Raw genomic sequence first — 23,162 nt, 5'->3', positions numbered from 1 at the left:
TCAATACCAAAGGGGGAGATTGTTGGATTGTTGGCATTGACAAAACCGGTCAATCTAGAAAACCTGTATATGTGCTAAGATTTTTCATTGATGTCCAACACTTACATGTGAAGTGGTATAGGTGAAGTGGTGTTTCTTTTCAATAAGAAATGGTGAATGGAAACAACATTGATATTGAATGATCAAAGGTTACTTTAGCTTAAGGTAACATATATTAAGTCAACTGATCTATCATTCAGGAAGATTGGTCACTTTGGTGATGGTAAAGTTACAAAAGGTGACTCAGGCAAGAAAACTTGTTTGCTCCAACCAACCGGTAACTCACTAGTGAACAGGGGAGAGACATGATGCTATCACAACAAATTGGCAATCGAAGAATGAACCAGTAAAGTAAGAAGTATAGTTACATACTGATACACCAGTATGATAGAAGGAAGATAGGAAATCACCATAAATTGTAGAGCAGTGATCAACCATTTAGTTGTGGTGGCAAAGAATGAGTTGGTAAGCTTGTGTCTACGCCAAATCATTTATTGGTAAAGTTTACTTTCAGTTATCATGTAGTCAAGTATGATTACATGCAGATTATTTGGTTCGCATTTAATTGACTGAACTTGACTCAGAAGTTTCTATGCTTGGGAGATGCAGTGGCAAAACTGGTTGATCACTTGGCAGAATTGCTGAAAGGTGCACAGAAAAAGAGCGGGAGAGTTTGAATTTGAAATCTTCTAAAATCCTTGATTGATGTAATTAAGGATATGCCTTTAGGTGTTGATAGAAAATGTATAAAGAGTTCTGAAGCTCTTTCTGAAAGTTTTGATCATAAAATTTGGAACAAGGAAATCTTATTGAAGGCGATCCAAGGTGAATAGCAGAGTGAGAGGAAGTGCTAAGAGATGTTAGCATAGTTGAATGTCTGTGTGAGGTAGATCGACTAAGTGTAGACTTGATAGAAAAATAACTGGTTGAGTGTAGAGCTAAAGGACAGAGAACTGGCTAAGGGTAGAGCCGAAGGATAGAGGACTGGTAGAGTGCAGAGCCAAAGGTCAGAGGACCAACAAAGTATAGTGCCCAGGGATAGGTGACCGACTAAGTAAATAGCTGAAGGTGTAAGAAGGAAACTAGTGTTGTGCAGAGAAGACACAACCGATATGTATTGAGTGGAATGCATATTGAAGTCTGATCAAGCTATCAGTAGCTAATTCAGTAGATCATACATTTGTTGCTTTCTAACAATTGCAACATAAATCCCTTAACTGGGTGGACTTTAACAGGTCCCTATTGTAAAATCCCTTAACCGGGTAACATCTTAACTGATGTTCTAAGTCCTTTAACCAAGCTACCTTTAATAGGGTAAAGGCACTAACCAACCTTGATCAAAATCCCTTAATCAGGTGGCACCTACTAGTGTCTTTGTAATCTCCTAACAGGGATGGCTCTTAACTTGGCATACTCCAGAAGAGTGCAAATTTTGTGAGTTCCTACTCACATCGTGGTTTTCTCCCTATTGGGTTTGCACGAGATAACTCCTTGGTGTCACTGTCAACTTTTCATGCTTGCATATTTTACTTCAGTGATTAAGTATATTGTTGGATCTTAGATGAATGAATATTTAAGATAATAGTTAAATTGTGAAATTTTGATTAAGTGTTGATTCACCCCTCCCTTCTCAACATCGATTGGGACTAACACTGGGAATGGTTGAGAAGACCTTGTTGATCCAGATAAGTTAAATTCCCTTACTCCTTCGAGTTTGAGATGGCTCTGCATGGGCATTATAGATGTTGGGATGAGTTATCGGATTCCCATTATGATTGCATGCAATGACACTCTTTCCCTACATGTAGGTCCTAGTACCTGGAGTTCTTATGTTTATATTGATTTTTAATTTATCCAGGTCATGTGTGGAGTGTTATCCTTTGGTTGTTTGGCGTCAGCCTAGATCTAGAGTGTGTGTATGATCTTGTGTCATCTCCTAGCATGGGGGGTAGTTCCTTTGGTTCCACATGGTTGGGTGGTTTGATGCCTTCTTCCAATGGGATGTTCTTCGATGGATGTTCTTATGTGTGGATGTGGATTAGGATTATTCTCTCTTCAGCTATGGATGGATACTTATAGCAGATTGGTGTATATGATTTATATGGCATATGTATGTGTATAATTCATGATGTAATTATATTTGTAGTTGAGAGATATGCTCCTTGATGTAAATGGATTTAGTATTCATATGTAATGGTATATGATATATTAGGTGAACATGTTGATGTATTCTTATTGTATCTTCAATAATTCTCATTACTAGAATTGGTTCTATAGATATGCATTTAGTATTATGGGAATGTCTATGATGATTATGGAAATGGATTAGTAATGTGGTAATTAGTATTAGAAATGGAATAATGATGCTAGGATGTTGAATAAGTGATTGGGATTAGAAATATTTGGAATTGGTGTTTTAAAATGAATCTTAGAGGTTTAATGGGATTTGTATTATTAATGGATCTATTCATGATAGGTAGACTAGTGAGGTATTTTATGTATGCATGAAAAGAGAAAGGTTAGTTGAGTTATAATGCATTGAATCATGGTAGTAAATATGATGTTATTCTTATATGCATATGATCTTGATGAGGTTGTAAGTAATGACGTTGAGGTACCCTAGGGAAAGATTAATTATAGAGTTATGTTTATTTCTGCTTGCATATAGTGATTTTATGTTTATGTTCATGATGAAAACATGTATATCTTGTTAATGAATGATAAATGCATATGAGAAATTAGTTGAATATGTTGCATTAAGTAATGATTTTAAATTTTTTTATCTCTATTTGCATATTAGATGGTTAGTTTCTCTAGGGTGTTTTGGTGGGTATTACATCATCGCTAATATTTAATGTGATTGCTATAGATTTCAACAATGTTGTAGAGTAACTTATATGTTTGGTTAATATTACCTTAAAGGTTCTATGTTATCTTAATATCACCTTGACCTAAGATTAATAATATATGGCTAACATTAAGATTATACTATTGAAGCACACTATTAAAATATTCTAAAAAAATTATCTCATAGATGAGTAATATGAAAATAATCTCTATAATATTGTATCAAGGTTGAATAATGGATATATCTATGTATAAATTATCATTAGATGAATGAATGGTTTCTATATGGGATAATTCAATCTAAACTTGTAATATTACTTTGATATAAGATTAATATTATGGTTTACAATAAGATTCTACTATTGACAGGCATATTATTTAATCTTCTAAACAAAACTATTTTATCCGATTAATGTTAAAAAAATATCTAAAATATTATATCAAGGTTGAATAATGCATATACATGTATAAATGTTCATTAGAGAAGTGAATGGATACTATATTGGCTAATTCAATCTAAAATTGCAAATGGGATCAAACATTAATTATTTTAAATTAATTATTCTTGAAACCAATAAAATTTTTTTATCTATATATTCAAGAGGAATTCTTGTAAATAACTATTAATCATTTCTTGTATGCATTTAATTTCATTCTCAAATTATGGGCTTCAAACTACTTTACAAAATTTTAATGTAGAAATGCTTAATATATGGTATGTGGAAAAATAAATCTTAGACTAATTAATAAATTAACCAAATCAATCCTTATCATATACAACATTAGAGAGAGATGAATGGGCTTGGCTACTATCCTCAAGGAAGTTCCAAGTTATCCTAGATTCACACTCTTTACTTGTGTGTTGTATGTGACAGGGACTTGTTGAGTGTGTGTAATGAACTAATCTAAAGATGGATAAATTGAACAAATTTAACAAAGTGTAGAATATTCATAACAAAAAAGGTAGAAATAGAAAGTAGACTTGAGATGGAGATATAGAGTGGACCCTGATGTTGAAATCTAGAGCTTTTTGAGTAGGACAATAGCACTAGGTGGTAGTGTCTTGGATTTATGTAGATAAAAATTAAGATAGATAATGGAACCAACAAAGGTCTAGACACATGTCACTAAAATTTGGGATAAAACTAGAAGGATAAAAGCATTGGGCACTAGTGTTTGAGGGTTTTGTGCAAGTTGAAGTCTGATAGTATCTATCATGGTCCACTTTGTCCTTCTATGCCATAATTGAAATCTAAATCACTTATATCTATACCTACACACATGAAAGATAGGAAATTACTGTGTTGTGCAGGGGCTTGCCTCAATCAAACCTTGTGTTAGTGTTCCAAACTCCAGAGTGTGTACTCCATGGTGACACCAGACAAAACAAGTAACATTAGTGTTAAAATGACAATGTTACATTAGGTATGAAACCCTTTCTTAGAATTGACACAAGGTGATGATAAAGTGTTCTATTGAATTCATGAAAGTGTTAATAAATAGTATAATAATAATAAATACTAAACAATATTTGATGGTAGATCACAATATCCTTATAGTTCATCTCTTGATAATTTCCTTAGACTTCTTAACTTGATTGATCATCCTAGTATTTCCATATATTGATTATCTATATTTGCAAATGAAGAAGGGATTCACATTCATATGCAACTAACACATTTTCATAACAACTATTCAGGTTTAGGTTGACAACAAGGTCATTTTGGTTAAGGACCCAAATACATTCAAATTTGGTGTTGGTTGAGCAGGACAATAGCACTAGGCACTTGAGTCATAGCATAACTGACAATTCAAAGAGCCAAGAACTAAATGTTTTAACCTATTTTCCAATAAAATCCTGAGACATGCACAATCACACATGATCAGATATATATGCCAAAACTAGTGCTAAACCTAGCATGAAATTAAGAGTGGTGATGATTTACAATGCTATATTTAGCCTCATTTTAGTGAGGGTATAAAATTAAACCCATACACAAGATAAAGTATATAACATTTGAGTTCAAGGAACATATCAATCCACAATGTTGTTCACAATCACACAACACATGAAGAAAACACATTGAGAAATCAAAAACCTTACACAATAGTACGTACACTACAAATACGCATGAAGAAAACATGCAAGACATGAAGTGAACACACAAGACATGAAGTAAACATACAAGACATAAAGAAACCACACAAGACATGAAAGGTAATAATGATAATGTTAACAAACAAATATTCCAAGTCGATGAGGTAAATAGACCTTGGTATACAAGGTTATCTCATACCAAGAGTCATCCCCAAAATATATCAAACACATAGAGGAATTCAAACAATACATATAACAAACGCATGAAATAACTTGTTGAGAAATAGAAAAGTTTAATACTAAAGATTGTGAAGATCAATCTCTATCCAATAAACTAATGAAAGGATGAGATACAAGGCTTGGATATTTGCAACATGAAAATATAAATTTATATGCAAATCTAAAAATTAAGTTGCCTTAATTTCTGAAAACTAAGATTAGATCCTTCTTAATGGTGTAAAAATTAGCTAGTTTATCATTCTTAGTCAGCCTATCTTATGTGAACTTATAACAATAATTAATGATTATTATTATCAACATAAGATAGCAGAATAAATAATTATTAATAGAAACATGAGATCAACACATAACACAAGATTTATGTGGATAAACCCTTGTGGGAAAGAAATCCGCCAAGAAGAGAGGTCAAGCTTGCATTTTTAATAATAAATGTGCTTACAATACAATCACTTCCACTCTCCTCATTCCATCCACCATAGCAAAGCCTATGTACATGGGAACAATCTCCTTATGCCTCCCAATTCTCTTTTATTCCTATAGACAAATCTATCTCAATTGTTTCCTCATAATTCTACATCCAAAAGGATGTATTTATAGAATGGTAAGAGCTCCAAAACCACCAATAAAGATGTAAAAATATGTCTCTTCATTTCTTATAACCACAACCCTTGGAATGCCTCCATGAAACTCTAAAAGGCACCAATTTTATCTCCAATACTTCCCCTCCAACTTAGGCACCAATTCTTGCAAGATAAACATTATAGTAAATCTAATAACTGACAGAATACCAAGAAAATTGTGTTGCCACTTCTATGCTCCCACTTGGAGAAGCCCAAATTTTTCTCTTGTGTCCACTTCCTAAGTCATTAAATATCTTATTCTAGACATCCATAAGTGGGGAAAATAATTTTAATTAATTTTATTCATTGTTGGAATCAAGGAACACTGAGAGGGGGGTGAATTAGTGTTATATAATCTTTAACTTTATTAATTTGTTCATTCAACCACTTAATACATTGAACCAAAAGAAAGATGCAAGAAAACAATACAAGAAACCACAACACTATAACACCAAGATTTTTATACATGAAAACCTAGTTAAGGGAAAAACCATGGTGGGGATGAGACCCACAAGATGAGTATACTCAAATATAAAGTTTTACAATAAGAATTCACATGCATTAAGGCACATTTCCTAGAGCTCGCTACTTAAACAAATAAGGGCTACAACCCTAGGAAGGCTCATTACCTTAAAAATTAATTACAATAAATTACTGAAGTACATGAAATAAATAATAGCATCTACAAATGCTTGATTATAGTTCTGATAAGCACATTTTATAAACATTTTCATACTTTACCTTATGTTGCTTTGTTCCACTATTCTACAATAATCTGGAGCATTAATCTCTAACCTGTGCATTTGAAACTATGCATAATCAATCACCAACACCTTTCTCACTCCCACCAATATCCAAAATGATCATAACAATCGATCGTATTATCCACACAAGACTGCCATTTTGCATTGCTAAACTAATAACCGATACACAAAGGCTTCTAACATGCACAATAATTATCACCAAAGGATAGAACTTTTGAATAAGGTAATCTAGAAATCCAAATACATTCTCTGAAATCCACAACACAAGATATCAACCCAAAAAGAAATACCGATCAAAATACTGAACTCTGTCAGATGCTCTATTCAAGCTTGTCAGACTTGAACCAATCTCCAATCTGACTTCGGGTATGAGCAAACCACATAGTGCGGATGATCACTTGGTTTTACATCAATGACAATACTGGATGACCTATGCAGTGTCTTTTGCCAACAATCTCCCCCTTTGGCATTGATGACAACACTTAGTGAAAAATTACTAAGTGTCAAAATCAGTACCAATATATGAACACACTGCAAGACTTTAAAACTTAAAATTCCAAAACTCTAAAAGCTCCCCCAGAGATGATTATGACATTTTTCACTATTTTATACTCCCCTTTGACTTCAATGGAAAAGGTAACAATTCACACACCAAAATTCATACAAAATCTCTATATACAATAGCATATGTACACATAGACCTTACTAATTTAAATAAAATCGAATATGTTTGTAAAAGTGTTTTTCAATGAATTCAAATGATTGTCCCAACCTTTCTTAAGACTCTCCAAAATTGAGATGTGACCACTGAAAATATATGTCTACATCTCTATCGACTAAAGATCTGAGGGATTATTTATGGCTATGGCATCTTGGGCTTCCTTTAAGGCACTAAGCACCGTTTCCATCTTGTTACCGCATCATTTATTTCTCATGATAAGAGTGGGTCATCTTTTCCTTTTTATGTTGGAGTCCTAGTTCATGCCATATTACCTTAGTTTAAGTCTTTAATGTGTCCTCAAGTCCTTTTTCTAGTCATTTAAAGTCAAGTTTAGACAATTGATTGAACTCCTTGAACACGTCGAACCGTTCTGAACTAGGTTCAACAGGCTCATTTAGGTTCAATAGGTTCCAAGGTGTTTAGAAAAAAAAAATTGTACTAACATTTTCTCTAAGTGTTTTACAGTAGCTCTTCCAAAAACAATTTCCTGTTCGGTGATATAAAATTTGTGTTGAACTTATTGAACTGAGTTCAAAGGGTTCAAATATGTTCAACGTGTTCGACACAACAAGTGGTCAACAATTTGACGTGGTGTACATCATGAACTACTTGAACACTCAAGAAGTCGGTTCAAGATGTTCATCTGGGTTCAATGTTGGTGGGTCCCACGGTTTCAAATGTTTTGGGAAGTGCATTCATTGCTAAATACGGAGAGGCAAAACCATATCTTAAAGTGATGTCATTCTTTGGCTTTTTCAAATTAAGTGAACGTTTCAGGAACTGGTAGTTTCTTAAAGCACACCACCATGCATTCAATGCATGCGTGCGAGCGTCTAATCTACCAACTTGCCATGTCCAGACTAAAATTGTGAAATCATTGCATTTAATGTATCTGTATCATTACCTTTCTCAATAAGGTATGAAAATCATTTGTGTTCTGCATTTGTTACTTGCTACTGGTCTTTTGTTTATGTTATCCCTAGATAGGAGTCTTTCTTGCTGCTAGCCGTCGTCCGATTATACAACTGTGAAGGTGAGTCTTTCCTTACTTTCTCCAGTGTTTTCTCTTGCATTTTCTCTCATACAGAAGGTTTCACTACAATCAAATTTAGGTTTCTTGTTTTGAAGTTATGAAGTCCACTCTGCATTTGTTTGGAAACGTCTTTAGCTTGGCATCCACAGAAGCCATAGTTAGTGATACTGACCTAAAAGGAGAGAACCTTGAAGATTTGAAAGAAAGGGTGTTCAAGGTTATTGATAAGTCTTTTTGTATAGAGATTTTGAGTAGTGTACTTTTAGAAGCCACAGCTTTTCCTCCAGCAATTCCTTGTCCAGAGTTGGTTCGGGAGTGTATTGCTAGATATGACCCAGTATCTGAAACTATAAAGAGAGATAATTGCGAAACCCTTCTTGCCATTAACTGTGAGGTGATTGCTTCAGTTTTCAAGATACCGGATTACCAATTTTCTAATTTCTCTCCTGCCCAGTCAATCAGTGAGTTCAATGCAGATAGAGCTAGACATCGAAATAATATGGCGAAATTCTGGTTGAAGGTCCCTCAGAGAGGTGGTTCTAGGTTACCTAAAAATCCTAACAAGAACCACATGTTGCTACATATCCATGATGTGATGCTTTTGTTGCATCGAGCCAGAGGTTTTGCCGAAGCTTATAGCTTTGATGATTGGATTTATTGCTATGTGCAATTAGTTCTGGAAGGAAAACAATATTTGGATTGGGCAAAGTTAATTGTTGATTCAATGAGAGAGCAATTGAGTCTAGTCAAGCAGTTTCAACAAAAATTCTTCATGTCCTCATATCTCTTGTATTGTCTAGCTTGTGTTAAAGAGTTAATGGGTATACTAAAGTAGCCCACTGAGGAGGATGTTCCCGTGTATGAGTTCTATCCTATGCTGCAAAAAGACAATGCCCTACAAGATTTCAGAAGGATACACAATGCATTCTTGGGTGACATGTGCCATGAACTGAAGAGTACAAAGGCTAAACAGATTTCAGATGATGCATAGATCTTGATTAATAAGTTCAGAAGTTTTTACATCCAGTTCCCACGCTTTTGCTATATACGGGTAGGAGGCTTTGAAGAGGAACCCTTCAAGCTCCCCCACTTCTATTCTGATTGTTTTATTCTAGCAGAAGTATGCAGTCAACTGACCTCTATGATCAAGAAGGCATAGCCTAAGGACAAGTGGGAAGGTCATTTTCCCATACAATTGGAAGTGTTGTCTTGTAATTCAATGTCTAATGCACAAAGTATAGGAGCAGACCTTAGGAATTTTAATTTCTCTCTGTATTCTAAAAGGAAAGGGTTTGACAATAAGGGATTTTCTCAGAGCCTTGGTCTAATGCCTTATCTTCCCACGCCACAGTTAGAAGATTTCTGGAAAGACTGTACAGATGAGCTTGAAGTTTTCAAAAGGGAAAACATGAGATTGGTGCTAGAACAGGTTGTCTGTTTGCAAATAAAGTTAGACATTAAAGGGCTTGAAGAGGATTATCTTTAATTGTTTGAACCAGGATATTTAGCTCATGTAGAGACTGAAATGCCCCCAATTAATTGGGATGAGGAGGAAACTGATGACATACAATTGAGGACCAAACGAGTTCTAGAAAGAACTGTGGCATGGGTGGCTAAAAAGAAAGCAATAAAGTCAGGCGCCAGGTCCCTTTCTGCAAGAAATAATAAGGATCCTCTATCTTCACCAAAACATTCTTCTAACAGTGCTCCTGTTCGTGCAGGTAAGGATACCAAGTCATCTCAGCCTAGACACAGGTCTAGTCCAACTCTGGATTTTGGTGCCCCTCGGCATACTCGATCACGTATTGTCACCCAAAGGAAGATGGACTAGGTCAAGGATATGGGAGTAAAAGATGTCATGCTTGAGGCTCAGATTTTTGAAATTGAAGATTTGGATGGTGAAGTTGCTTGTGCTCTGGACTCCCAAATAGTGACTGTGGCTATGACGCCACTGCCAAAGATGATTGGAGGAGCTACTCTTTCCGCTGCGACCCCTAAATGGTTAACAACCTCAGTGAAGAAGAAAAGGAGCTTTCTTCCTATGTCTATTTCGATTCAGGAAATGGTTGCTAAGTACTCAGAGAAGAATCCAAAGCTGAAAAGGTTCAAGACCACCGCTCACCTAAACAATAACGAAGAAACTGGAAAATGGATGGCCGAAATTGCCTCATACAAACCGAAAGATGAAAACAGAGAGGCTGGTCCTGATGATTTTGAGATCACAAAAGTAGAGTTGGGAAAAATGAGCAGAGATACAGATAACCATTTTTTCCAAGTGTCAGCAAAGAAAATGCTTACCCGATCAGATAAGGATGGACGGGAGAAAAGAGAACTTAAAAGACACATAAGTGTTTTGGCTCAGTTCATCGATAGTATTGGTTGCCTTGGAGCAATTCCAATATCCCATGCCACTGAGAATTTCTACCCAACTTCTCTGGAAAACAAGAAGTTGATGAACTAAGTTCAACGGGCTAAGAGCGTCACTGAAGTGATTGAGAAGTAGATTGAGCAAATAATCAAAGACAGTGAAAATTACATTACCAACTCCCAGAAATTGTGTGATGAAGTACAGAGCTTGATTTCTGAAATCAAAAACCAGCTTGTGCCGTGGGAGAAAGAAGAGCACAAATGGCAGAATGTCCTGCCTTTGTTTGCCAAAATAGAAGAATATGGGACTATCAGGTTTCTTATAGAACACTCAATTAAGCTGGTGGCTGATGAATGCTAGCTTTTCGTGCTAAAGAAAACAATCATGTGGTGAGTGCTTACCTTCCAATTGGTAATTACAGGTGCAAGAACCTTTGTCTGTGAACTCCAGGATTTGCAAAGTAGTATAGTCAAGGATAATAAGGGTTAATCCCGATCATGACTGGGAGTTAGGAATCTGCGGTTCAAGCACACAGAAAACAATCAAATCTTTCTGGTTGAACATGGAGAAGATCAAAGTCAAGAGTAGCTTCACGCCAAAGGATATAACCAAGGTGGCTAGGATCGAATCTATGATTTTCATTGGGAATGATCAGCTGCTGAAACACTCAAAGAAAATGGTACAACATAGGTGGAATAAAGAGGTGGCAAAGGCAAAACTCAATGCAATGAAATTCCCGAGCCAATCCATGGTTCAAGAACTCACAACTGCTCATGACGCCCATGAAGACGGAGAAGATGACAATGATGGAATATGAAATAATGCATCAATTTAGGACTAGTTTCCTTTATTTTTAAAACATTTCTCATAGTTATGCAAAAACTTCGGGACATCTGTCCCAAAATACTTCTTGTGGTTTTTCGTAACTATTTTACCAGGGAGTGGTCGATTTTTCAGGGAGACCGCCCCCGTTTAGACTATAAATTAAGTAAAACAGATGGTAGAAGGGTAGATTTTAGTAACTAATTTTGTGAACTTCGACTGAAGTTTTTGTTTTGGCATTTTTTGTTCTTAATCAAAGGAAGAATCAGATGATTGAGATCTGTTATGGAAAAAGATTGGCAGATGTATTTTTGTGCCTTTGTTGCATAAGGATATATATATGAAATCTGATCATATTGTTTTTGGGGAGAAGAAAGATCTATGTATTTTGAATCCGAATAGATAACATGTCTTTGCATATGTTCATCTGATCAAGTAACAGTAATTGATCATTTCATTGCAGTATTTCATTATTCCTCTGATGTTCTTTCCTTTGAATGTGTTGTTTACTCTAGAAAAGATTCATGATTGAGGGCGGATTTATTTTCCTTGAATCTGTTTGTCTTTATATAGTTTAGGTGGAAGAAGTATATTGAACTTTGTTTTAGTTGTTGAAGTTACATGCATTGGAAATTAAGGAAAATAGCTTTTCATTGTTTATGAGACATGTGAAAAGTTGCAACCTTTCATCCAAGAATGAAATAGGTGGCCTTATTTGCTTTCTGGTTAAAAGCTTTCATTCAAATATAAATAAAAATAAAATTCATTTCATGAAAAACCAAGATAGGGAGCTGTACCTACGCAAAAATTCAAAGGGAAGTGATTTGAACAACACTTACCCAACTGTTCAGTGAGTCATTTGTTCTTAGAATAAGGTAACAGAGTTTAGGATTAAGCATTTAAAAACAAAGAGAAAATTTGTTCACTAATAGATTTTTGGCAACTCTGCTGGGGAGCGAAACAAAGAGAAAACCAATTTTTTAGTAGACCGGTATGCCGTAGATGTAACAAGAGTGAACTCAAATTGGCAAAATTGCTCTGAGTTCAGGAAGACTATTGAGATTGTGTCTCATTTGAAGTAGTTTAGTTTTCCTACGAGTAATCACCCTGGATTCTCATCCATATACTAGGGCACAAAGAAGAGAAAGACCGGTTGATAACTGTTTTGAAGAATTGCAAAATTTGTCATTTGTTCCAAGTTTTACTCCTAGAAGGAAGGCCAAAAGTAGACCTTCATCTCCTGTCAGAGTTACCCCTATATCTTCTTTTTCTCCTTGGCAAGCACTAACACTTACTAGAATCCAAGCCCCACCTCTTGTAACCATTCATCCAGTGTTCATTATGGCTCAACCCTGGGGTGCGGTTGTTGGACCTCTTGCTCTCGCAGCCCATAATCCACTACCAAAAGGAGAAAAGGATGTTTTACCCAAATATAAAGGTGACGGGAAAGTTTCAGTTGAAGAGCACTTGAACTCATTTAATGTAGCAATTGGAATCCTAGTAGTCCAATATGAGGACGTGGCTGTTAGGCTTTTTGTCCAAACTCTCACCGAGGGGAAGCAGAATGGTTTAGCCAGTTGTAAGTAGGATCCATAACTGACTAGCAAACGATGAAAACCGCTTTTTAAAAAAGATTCCAAAGCACTGATGATGAACACATGTTACTGGCTCAACTCACACAGATGAAGAAGGAAATTCATGAGCCGATGAGGGATTATGTAGTAAGATATAATAAGATTATTCACAAAATTCCTCAAGCCAAAAGACCAACTGCAGATAATCAGCGATGTTTCTTTGTAAATTCCATGCCACCTGACGTAGGATTTCACCTTAGAAGAAGTAGGCTGGTGGATCTAGAGACTGCACAAAATGAGGCTATACAACTTGAAGATGATCTGATAATAGCTGGCAAATGGAGGAAAGATATACAAACTCTTCAGGGACAATCTCAGGCTTCTACGTCATCTACCAATTCGGTTGTTCAACAACTTGTCAATGATATGATTGCTTTAAAGAGGCAGATACCTAAGCCTAGAAACTCTTATCCACAACCTTATCAGGATATAAGCAGGAGAACTTCAAATCAATATAGCTATGGACGACCGTTGCAGCTTCCTGTAGTTCCACAAAGATTACAGATAGAGGCATCTCCTGACAAAGGTGTCATGTGTTCATTTCATCTTACCACTGATCATGATGGGGTTTTGTGTCCTGATATGATAAGGCACGTTCAGATGCAAAACACAAAGGATGAATTAGGAGAGTTCACTGAAGCAGAAAGAATTCAAGAGGTACCTGGCAACTCTGGAACATTCTACCTCGAGTATGAGTCAGATTCAAAAAAAGGTAGTAACATTTTGGTGACTCTTGAAGGTCTTCATGTGCGATTCTAACAAGGAATCAATGAACTTCCCAGCCTTCTTCCTTTGTGAACCCTTCTAGAAGCAATTTCAAAGGCAAAGATCTCCCAAGTAATAGTTTTTCAAAGGTTCCTGAGGTTAAGATTTTGCAAAGGAACCATGAAGATCATAAGAGCTCTTCCTCTTCTTCCTCCTTTGATATCATTGAGTTCTGTAAGGCCTCTACCGTTCAAATTCCTACCATTGAGTATTTAAAGCTTAACCCAAAAGAGTTGGATAAACTGGTCAAATACGTTAAAGGGGATTCCTTTCCGGAGTCCCAAGTACATGGATGCATGGAAAATAATGATTTAGCTGTTGCAGAAGGGTCTTCATCTGTCCCCTGCTCATTAGCCAATCTGGCAAATCCCTGTTCTTTTCATGATACAAAGTCTGGGCTTGAGGTTGAGATTCCAAAACTTGAACCTTTCTATATTTCCCTTCTCCTGAATGGCCAGAAGTTAAGTAATTGCATAATTGATTCAAGGGCTTCAGACAATATAATGCCTTCTCCTATGGCTAAATCTCTAGGTTTGACCCTCACTAAAACGTTTGGGAGATGTTTTTCAATGGATGGAAAATAGGTTCCTCTTATTGGTTAGGTAAAGGACGTCCAGGCAGTGCTGGCAGCGTGCCCAAACAAAAGAGTAAGATTAACTATACTAGTTGCTGATATTCCAGAGAGTTATGGAATGCTTCTGAGTAGGACGTTTTGCAAAGATCTTGGAGGCAAAATCAAAATGGACTGGTCTGAAGCCATAATTCCCCTTGGAAATCAAAAAATTAAGCTTGAACCTGAGCCCAAGAATAAGTATACTGTATTTCCCTCAGATAATCCCAAAGCCTAGATTCTGTTTCAGGAATGTGAGTTTGGAAACTATCTTGTTCTTGCACCTGGTGAAAAGAAAATGGATGAGGCAATTGATGAACTTGCCATGCTATGGCAGATGGAGTTTGATGGAAGCTACTCTAACTCCGATTCAGGGGCAGGGGTGGTTTTGCTATCACCAACTGGTAATATTTTCCCCTTTTCTTTCAAGTTAGATTTTAAGAATACTAATAATACTGCTGAATATGAGGCACTATTATTAGGATTAAGTGAGGCCAAATGTAAAGGAATCAAGTTGCTTAAAGTCAAAGGTGATGCAGAGTTAATTGTTAGGTAGGTGAGGAACATCTATACAGTTAAAAATGATAGGTTGAGGCATTATAGGAATAGAGTTTGGGATGAGTTATAATTCTTTGATGCCTTCTCGATTGAAGCAATTCTGAGGGAGCAAAATAGTAGGGCAGATTCATTAGCCGTGTCAGCCTCACTTTTATTACCACATCCTGATTTTAAAGATAACTCATAGGATTGAAATGATCTATAGGCCCAGTGTTCCTGATAATGTAGATCATTGGTAGGTTTTTTATGCGGATGCATAGATCAAAGATTTCCTAGAATGTGCTCAATCATTTTCTCAGTCATATTTTGAAGGCTCTGAGAATATTTGCAAAGAGTTCATTCTAGACCCAGAGGTAGATCCTACAAATAGCTTTATTCAGCTCAAAGGTAACAAAATTCCAAAGGGGTTAGTGACGCTGGAGATATTTTTCACCAGAGATGATGCATTCATAGATAACAAAGTTCCCAAGGATGACGGGAAAGGAAATTGTGAGAAAATAAATTTGGGAGATGAATATGAACCAAAAGAAGTGACAATCGGCAGGTGTTGTTCTGCGGAGGAAAAGAGAGCACTTGGAACACTTCTTAAGGAATACATTGATGTTTTTGCTTGATCTTATGATGACCTGAAGGAGTTTAGAAATGGACATTTTCAACATCAGATTCCACTGAAACCAGGTGCCTCTCCTTTTAGGCAAAAATTGAGGAATTTTAATCCCATCATGGCGGATGCAATTTCTAAGGAAGTTGAAAAAATGCTTAAGGCCCGAGTCGTATATCCAATCCACCATTCCACCTAGGTAGCTAACTTTGTACCCGTAAGAAAGAAAAATGGGGAAATTCGTATCTGTGTTGATTTTTGAAATTTGAATCAAGCGAGCCTGAAGGACAACTATGCTTTACCAAATATGGATCACATTTTGCAAACAGTGTCCGGGTCAGAGATGATGTCGATGTTGGATGGTTTTTCTGGTTACAACTAGATTACTGTAGCAGAGCATGAGCAACACAAGACAACATTCATCACTCCATGGGGAACATTCACATACAACCACATGCCTTTCAGTTTGATAAATGTCGGAGCCACTTTTCAAAGGGCTATGGATTCCTCTTTCAAGGATTTCTGAGACAGAATAATTGTAGTTTATCTGGATGACCTCACAGTGTTTTAAAAAAAAAGGACAAATCATTTTCAAGATTTGAGTGCAGTATTGCAGCGTTGTCATGAGCACGGGATTTCTTTGAATCCTAAGAAATCAGTTTTTTTGTGTCACAGAGGGCAAATTGTTAGGACATATTGTCTCGAAAGAGGGAGTCAAGATTGATCCTGAGAGAGTTAATGCAATTCAACGTCTCAGTTTACCCTCAAGCCAGACTGGAGTAAGATCGTTCTTTGGTCAAGTGAATTTCTTAAGAAGATTTGTTCCAGAATTTGCTGAGACCACCAAACACATTGTCGGCTTGCTAAGTGAGCAAAATCCTTTCAAGTGGATCGAAGAGGCCAGAAATGCTTTTGAAAGAATTAAGGGGCCGGTTGCAAATGTGCCCACTCTTGTTAATCCAGATTTCACAAAGGATTTCATTTTGTATTGTTATGCATCAGACCATACTATGTCTGGGATTATGTTACAGTTGGATGAAAATGGGGCTGAATTGCCCATAGCGTTCATGAGTACTCCGCTAAAGAAGCATGAGCTTATGTATTCACCTATGGAGAATCATGCATATGCTATTGTAAAGGCCATGAAACAGTTTCGATACTATATTTTGCATTCTCACTCCATAGGTTTTGTCCCAGATTCAGCCGTAAAAAGTATTTTGACTTAGCAGGAGGTTGGACTAAATAAGAGAGCAACTTGGGTGACGAAAATCTAGGAGTATGACTTAGACATTCGCCCTACGAGGACAATTAAAGGGCAGGGCTTATGCAGGTTGATAGCGGAAAATGAGGTGGAAATTGAAGCGGAGTTACCATTAACTCTTTTTGTTGGATTGCAGGATACTTGGTTCTCTGATGTGGCCTACTATTTAACTTATGGTAGCTACCCAAATCATCTGTCGGCTAAAGAACAAAGGAATTTAAAATTAAAAGCTACAAAGTATGTAATTTGGCAGGATGTTTTATACAAAAAGGGTTTAGATGGAACATATCTAAGGTGTGTAGATAAACCTCAACAACAAAAGCTCTTGGAGGCCTATCATGGAGAGGTTTGTGGGGGACACTTCTCATCATCTGTTATTGCTTTCAAAATTCTGAGGAATTGTTTTTATTGGCTCGGCATGTTTTGGGATGCCTATATTCATGTGAAAGAATGTGAGAAATGTCAATTGTTTTCTGGAAAGCCACATTTGGCAACTCTGCCTCTAAAGCCTGTAGTGATGGATGAACCTTTCAAACAATGGGGCATTGATTTCATAGGCCCAATAAACCCTCATTCTAGTGCGGGTCACATGTATATTTTGACAGCAACCGACTACTTTACTAAATGGGTAGAAGCCATTCCCACCAAAAAGGCGAACTCAGAGATTGTGTAGTTTTCTCAAGGATTACATCCTAGTTCATTTTGGGGTACCCCAGAAAATTGTGACAGATAATGCATCATATTTCTCCTCCGAAGAGTTGACTTTATTTTGCTATGATCATCAGATTTCCCTCTCACATTCTTCTGATTATTTCCCACAGGGCAATGGTTTGGCCGAATCTAGCAATAAGAATTTGATAGCCATCATGAAGAAATTAGTTGACGAGAGTGCTCGGAATTGGCATAAGAAGATATATGAGACTTTGTGGGCAGATAGAACCACACCCAAGAGGGCCATTGGAATGGCACCTTTTGAACTTGTGTATGGTGTAGGAGTGAAACTTTCTTTGCCACTGGAGTTATCAGCAACCAAGCTGCAAACACTAGTGGAAGATTCTTTTTTTCAAAATGCTTTGGAGAAGAGAATCATGTATCTGACAAAGTTAGAAGAAGAGAGAGAATTTCTGGTGGATAGGATTTTAGAACATCGGAGCCGAGTAAAGAGGATTTTTGACATGCGAGCTCGACCAAGAGGTTTCCTAGTAGGAGATGAGGTGCTACTATGGGACAAAAGGAGAGAGTCTAAAGGTGCTCACGGTAAGTTTGATTCATTGTGGAAAGGCCCTTTCAGAATTTGTGAAGCAGTAGGACAAAATGAATTCAGACTCAACTACGTCAATGGAATGATCATGCCTTATACCTACAATGGGCACGATTTCAAGCTCTATAAATTGTAAATCCTGTGTTTGAGTCATTTGTACATAGTAGTCTAGGTGTTTTTGGTTGTGCTCCTAATCCTTTCCCCTTTGTTTTATGTTCTATGAAACCAGAGTCTGTGAGTTCTTTGCATTGTCCTTTGAAAAATACAAACCCTAGTCAGAGCCAATGTTACCACGTCATTTATTTCTCATGATAAGAGTGGCTCATCTTTTCCTTTTTATGGAGTCCTAGTTCATGCCATATTACCTTGGTTTAAGTCTTTAATGCATCCTCAAGTCCTTTTTCTAGTCATTTAAAGTCAAGTTTAGACAATTGATTGAACTCCTTGAACACGTCAAACCGTTCTCAACTGGGTTCAACAGGTTCATTTAGGTTCAATAGGTTCCAAGGTGTTCAGAAAAAGTTTTTCGTACTAACATTTTCTCTAAGTGTTTTGCAGCGGCTCTTACAAAAAGTTTTTCCTGTTTAGTGATATAACATTTGTGTTGAACTTATTGAACTAAGTTCAAAGAGTTCAAATATGTTCAACGTGTTCGACACAACAAGTGGTTAACAGTTTGACGCGGCGTACATCTTGAACTACTTGAACACTCAAGAAGTCGGTTCAAGATGTTCATCTGGGTTCAATGTTGGTGGGTCCCATGATTTCTAATGTTTTGGGAAGTGCATTCATTGCTAAATACGGAGAGGCAGAACCATATCTTAAAGTGATGTCATTCTTTGGCTTTTTCGAAGTAAGTGAACATTTCGGGAACTGGCAGTTTCTTAAAGCACACCACCATGCATTCAATGCATGCATGCGAGGGTCTAATCTACCAACTTGCCACGTCATGACTGAAATTGTGAAATCATTGCATTTAATGTATCTGTATCATACCTTTCTCAATAAGGTATGAAAATCATTTGTGTTCTGTATTTGTTACTTGCTGCTGGACTTTTATTTATGTTATCCCTGGATAGGAGTCTTTCTTGTTGGTAGCCGTCGTTCGATTATACAACTGTGAAGGTGAGTCTTTCCTAATTTTCTCCAGTATTTTCCCTTGCATTTTCTCTTATACAGAAGGTTTCACTGCAATCAAATTTAGGTTTCTTGTTTTGATGTTATGAAGTCCACTCTGCATTTGTTTGGAAATGTCTTTAGCTTGGCATCCACAAAAGCCATAGTTAGTGATACTGACCTAAAAGGAGAGAACCTTGAAGATTTGAAAGAAAGGGTGTTCAAGGGTATTGATAAGTCTTTTTGTATAGAGATTTTGAGTAGTGGACTTTTAGAAGTTGCAACCTTTCCTCCAGCAATTCCTTGTCCAGAGTTGGTTTAGGAGTGTATTGCTAGATATGACCCAGTATCTGAAACTATTAAGAGAGATAATGGCGAAACCCTTCTTACCATTAACCGTGAGGTGATTTCTTCAATTTTCAAGATACCGGATTACCAATTTTCTAATTTATCTCCTGCCCAGTCAATTAGTGAGTTCAATGCAGATAGAGCCGGACACCGAAATAATGTGGCAAAATTCTAGTTGAAGGTCCCTCAGAGAGGTGGTTCTAGGTTACCTAAAAATCCCAACAAGAACCACATGTTGCCACATATCCACGATGTGATGCTTCTATTGCATTGAGCCAGAGGTTATGCTGAAGCTTATAGCTTTGATGATTGGATTTATTGCTATGTGCAATTAGTTCTGGAAGGAAAACAATATTTGGATTGGGCAGAGTTAATTGCTGATTCAATGAGAGAGCAGTTGAGTCTAGCCAAGAAGTTTCAACAAAACTTCTTCATGTCCTCATATCTCTTGTATTGTCTAGCTTGTGTTAAAGAGTTAACGGGTATACCAAAATAGCCCATTGAGGAGGATGTTCCCGTGTATGAGTTCTATCCTATGCTGCAAAAAGACAATGCCCTACAAGATTTTAGAAGGATACACAATGCATTCCTGGGTGACATGTGCCATGAACTGAAGAGTAAAAAGGCTAAACGGATTTCAGATGATGCACAAATCTTGATTAAGAAGTTTGGAAGTTTTTACATCCAGTTCCCACGCTTTTTCTATATACGGGTAGGAGGCTTTGAAGAGGAACCCTTCAAGCTCCCCCACTTATGTTCTGATTGTTTTCTTCTAGCAGAAGTATGCAAGCAACTAACCTCTGTGATCAAGAAGGCACAACCTAAGGACAAGTGGGAAGGTCATTTTCCCATACAATTGGGAGTGTTGTCTTGTAATTCAATGTCTGATGCACTAAGTATAGGAGCAGACCTTAGGAATTTTAATTTCTCTCTGTATTCTAAAAGGAAAGGGTTTGACAATAAGGGATTTTCTCAGAGCCTTGGTCTAATGCCTTATCTTCCTAGTTAGAAGATTTCTAGGAAGACTGTACAGATGAACTTGAAGTTTTCAAAAGGGAAAACATGAGATTGGTGCTAGAACAGATTGTCTGTTTGCAAATAAAGTTAGACATTAAAGGGCTTGAAGAGGATTATCTTTAATTGTTTGAACCAGGATATTTAGCTCATGTAGAGACTGAAATGCCCCCAATTAATTGGGATGAGGAGGAAACTGATGACATAAAATTGAGGACCAAATGAGTTCTAGAAAGAACTATGGCATGCGTGGCTAAAAAGAAAGCAATAAAGTCAAGCGCCAAGTCCCTTTTTGCAAGAAATAATAAGGATCCTCTATCTTCACCAAAACATTCTTCTAACAGTGCTCCTATTCATGCAGGTAAGGATACCAAGTCATCTTAGCCTAGATGTAGGTCTAGTCCAACTTTGGATTTTAGTACCCCTCGGCATACTCAATCATGTAGTGTCGCCCAGAGGAAGATGGACCAGGTCAAGGACATGGGAATAAAAGATGCCATGCTTGAGGCTCAGATTTTTCAAATTGAAGATTTGGATGGTGAAGTTGCTTGTGCTCTGGACTCCCAAACAGTGACTATGGCTATGACGCCACCGACAAAGATGATTGGAGGAGCTAATCTTTCCGCTGCGACCCCTAAATGGTTAACAACCTCAGTGAACAAGAAAAGGAGCTTTCTTCCTATGACCATTCCTATTCAAGAAATGGTTGCTAAGTACTCAGAGAAGAATCCAAAGCCAAAAAGGTTCAAAACCACCGCTCACCTAAACAATGACGAAGAAACTGGAAAATGGATGGCCGAAATTGCCTCATACAAACTGAAAGATGAAAATAGAGAGGCTGGTCCTGATGATTTTGAGATCACAAAAGTAGAGTTGGGAAAAATGAGCAGAGATATAGATAACCATTTTTTCCAAGTGTCAGCAAAGAAAATGCTTACCTGATCAGAGAAGGATGGACAAGAGAAAAGAGAACTTAAAAGAGACATAAGTGTTTTGGCTCAAGTCATCGATAGTATCGATTGCCTTGGAGCAATTCCAATATCCCATGCCACTAAGAAATTCGACCCAACTTCTCCGAAAAAGAAGAAGTTGATGAACCAAGTTCAATGGGCTAAGAGCATCGCTGAAGCGGTTGAGAAGTGGATTGAACAAATTATCAAAGACAGTGAAAAGTACATTACCAAATCCCAAAAATTGTGTGATGAAGTACAGAGCCTGATTTCTGAAATCCAAAACCAGCTTGTGCCGTGGGAGAAAGAAGAGCACAAATGGCAGAATATCCTGCCTCTGTTTGCCAAAATAGAAGAATATGGGACTATCAGGTTTCTTACAGAACACTCAATTAAGCTGATGGCCGATGAATGCTAGCTTTTTGTGCTGAACAAAACAATCATGTGGCGAGTGCTTACCTTCCAATCGGTAATTATAGATGCAAGAACCTCTGTCTATGAACTCCAAGATTTGCAAAGTAGTATAGTCAAGGATAATAAGGTGGTTAATCCTGATCATGACTAGGAGTTAGGAATCTACGGTTCAAGCACACAGAAAGAAATCAAATCTTTTCGATTGAACATGGAGAAGATCAGAGTCAAGAGTAGCTTCACGTCAGAGGATATAACCAAGGTGGCTAGGATCGAATCTATGATTTTCATTGGGAATGATCAGCTGCCAAAACACTCAGAGAAAATGGTACAACATAGGTGGAATAAAGAGGTGGCAAAGGCGAAACTCAATGCAATGAAAGTCTCGAGCCAATCCATGGTTCAAGAACTCACAACTGCTCATGACGCCCATGAAGACGGAGAAGATGACAATGATGGAATATGACATAATGCATCAATTTAGGACTAGTTTCCTTTATTTTTAAAACATTTCTCATAGTTATGCAAAAACTTCGGGACATCTGTCCCAAAATAATTCTTGTGGTTTTTCATAACTGTTTTACCGGGGAGTGGTCGAGTTTTCAGGGAGACCGCCCCCGTTTAGACTATAAATTAAGTAAAACAGATGGTAGAAGGGTAGATTTTAGTAACTAAATTTGTGAACTTCGACTGAAGTTTTTGTTTTGGCATTTTCTGTTCTTAATCAAAGGAAGAATCAGATGATTGAGATCTGTTATGGAAAAAGATTGGCAGATGTAGTTTTGTGCCTTTGTTGCATAAGGATATATATATGAAATCTGATCATATTGTTTTTGGGGAGAAGAAAGATCTGTGTATTTTGAATCCGAATAGATAACATGTCTTTGCATATGTTCATCTGATCAAGTAACAGTAATTGATCATTTCATTGCAGTATTTCATTATTCCTCTGATGTTCTTTCCTTTGAATGTGTTGTTTACTCTAGAAAAGATTCATGATTGAGGGCGGATTTATTTTCCTTGAATCTGTTCATCTTTATATAGTTTAGGTGGAAGAAGTATATTGAACTTTGTTTTAGTT

Source organism: Cryptomeria japonica, chromosome 10 (assembly GCF_030272615.1).
Source record: "Cryptomeria japonica chromosome 10, Sugi_1.0, whole genome shotgun sequence".
NCBI classification, from domain to species: Eukaryota; Viridiplantae; Streptophyta; class Pinopsida; order Cupressales; family Cupressaceae; genus Cryptomeria; species Cryptomeria japonica.
Note: the sequence above shows the minus strand (reverse complement) of the source record.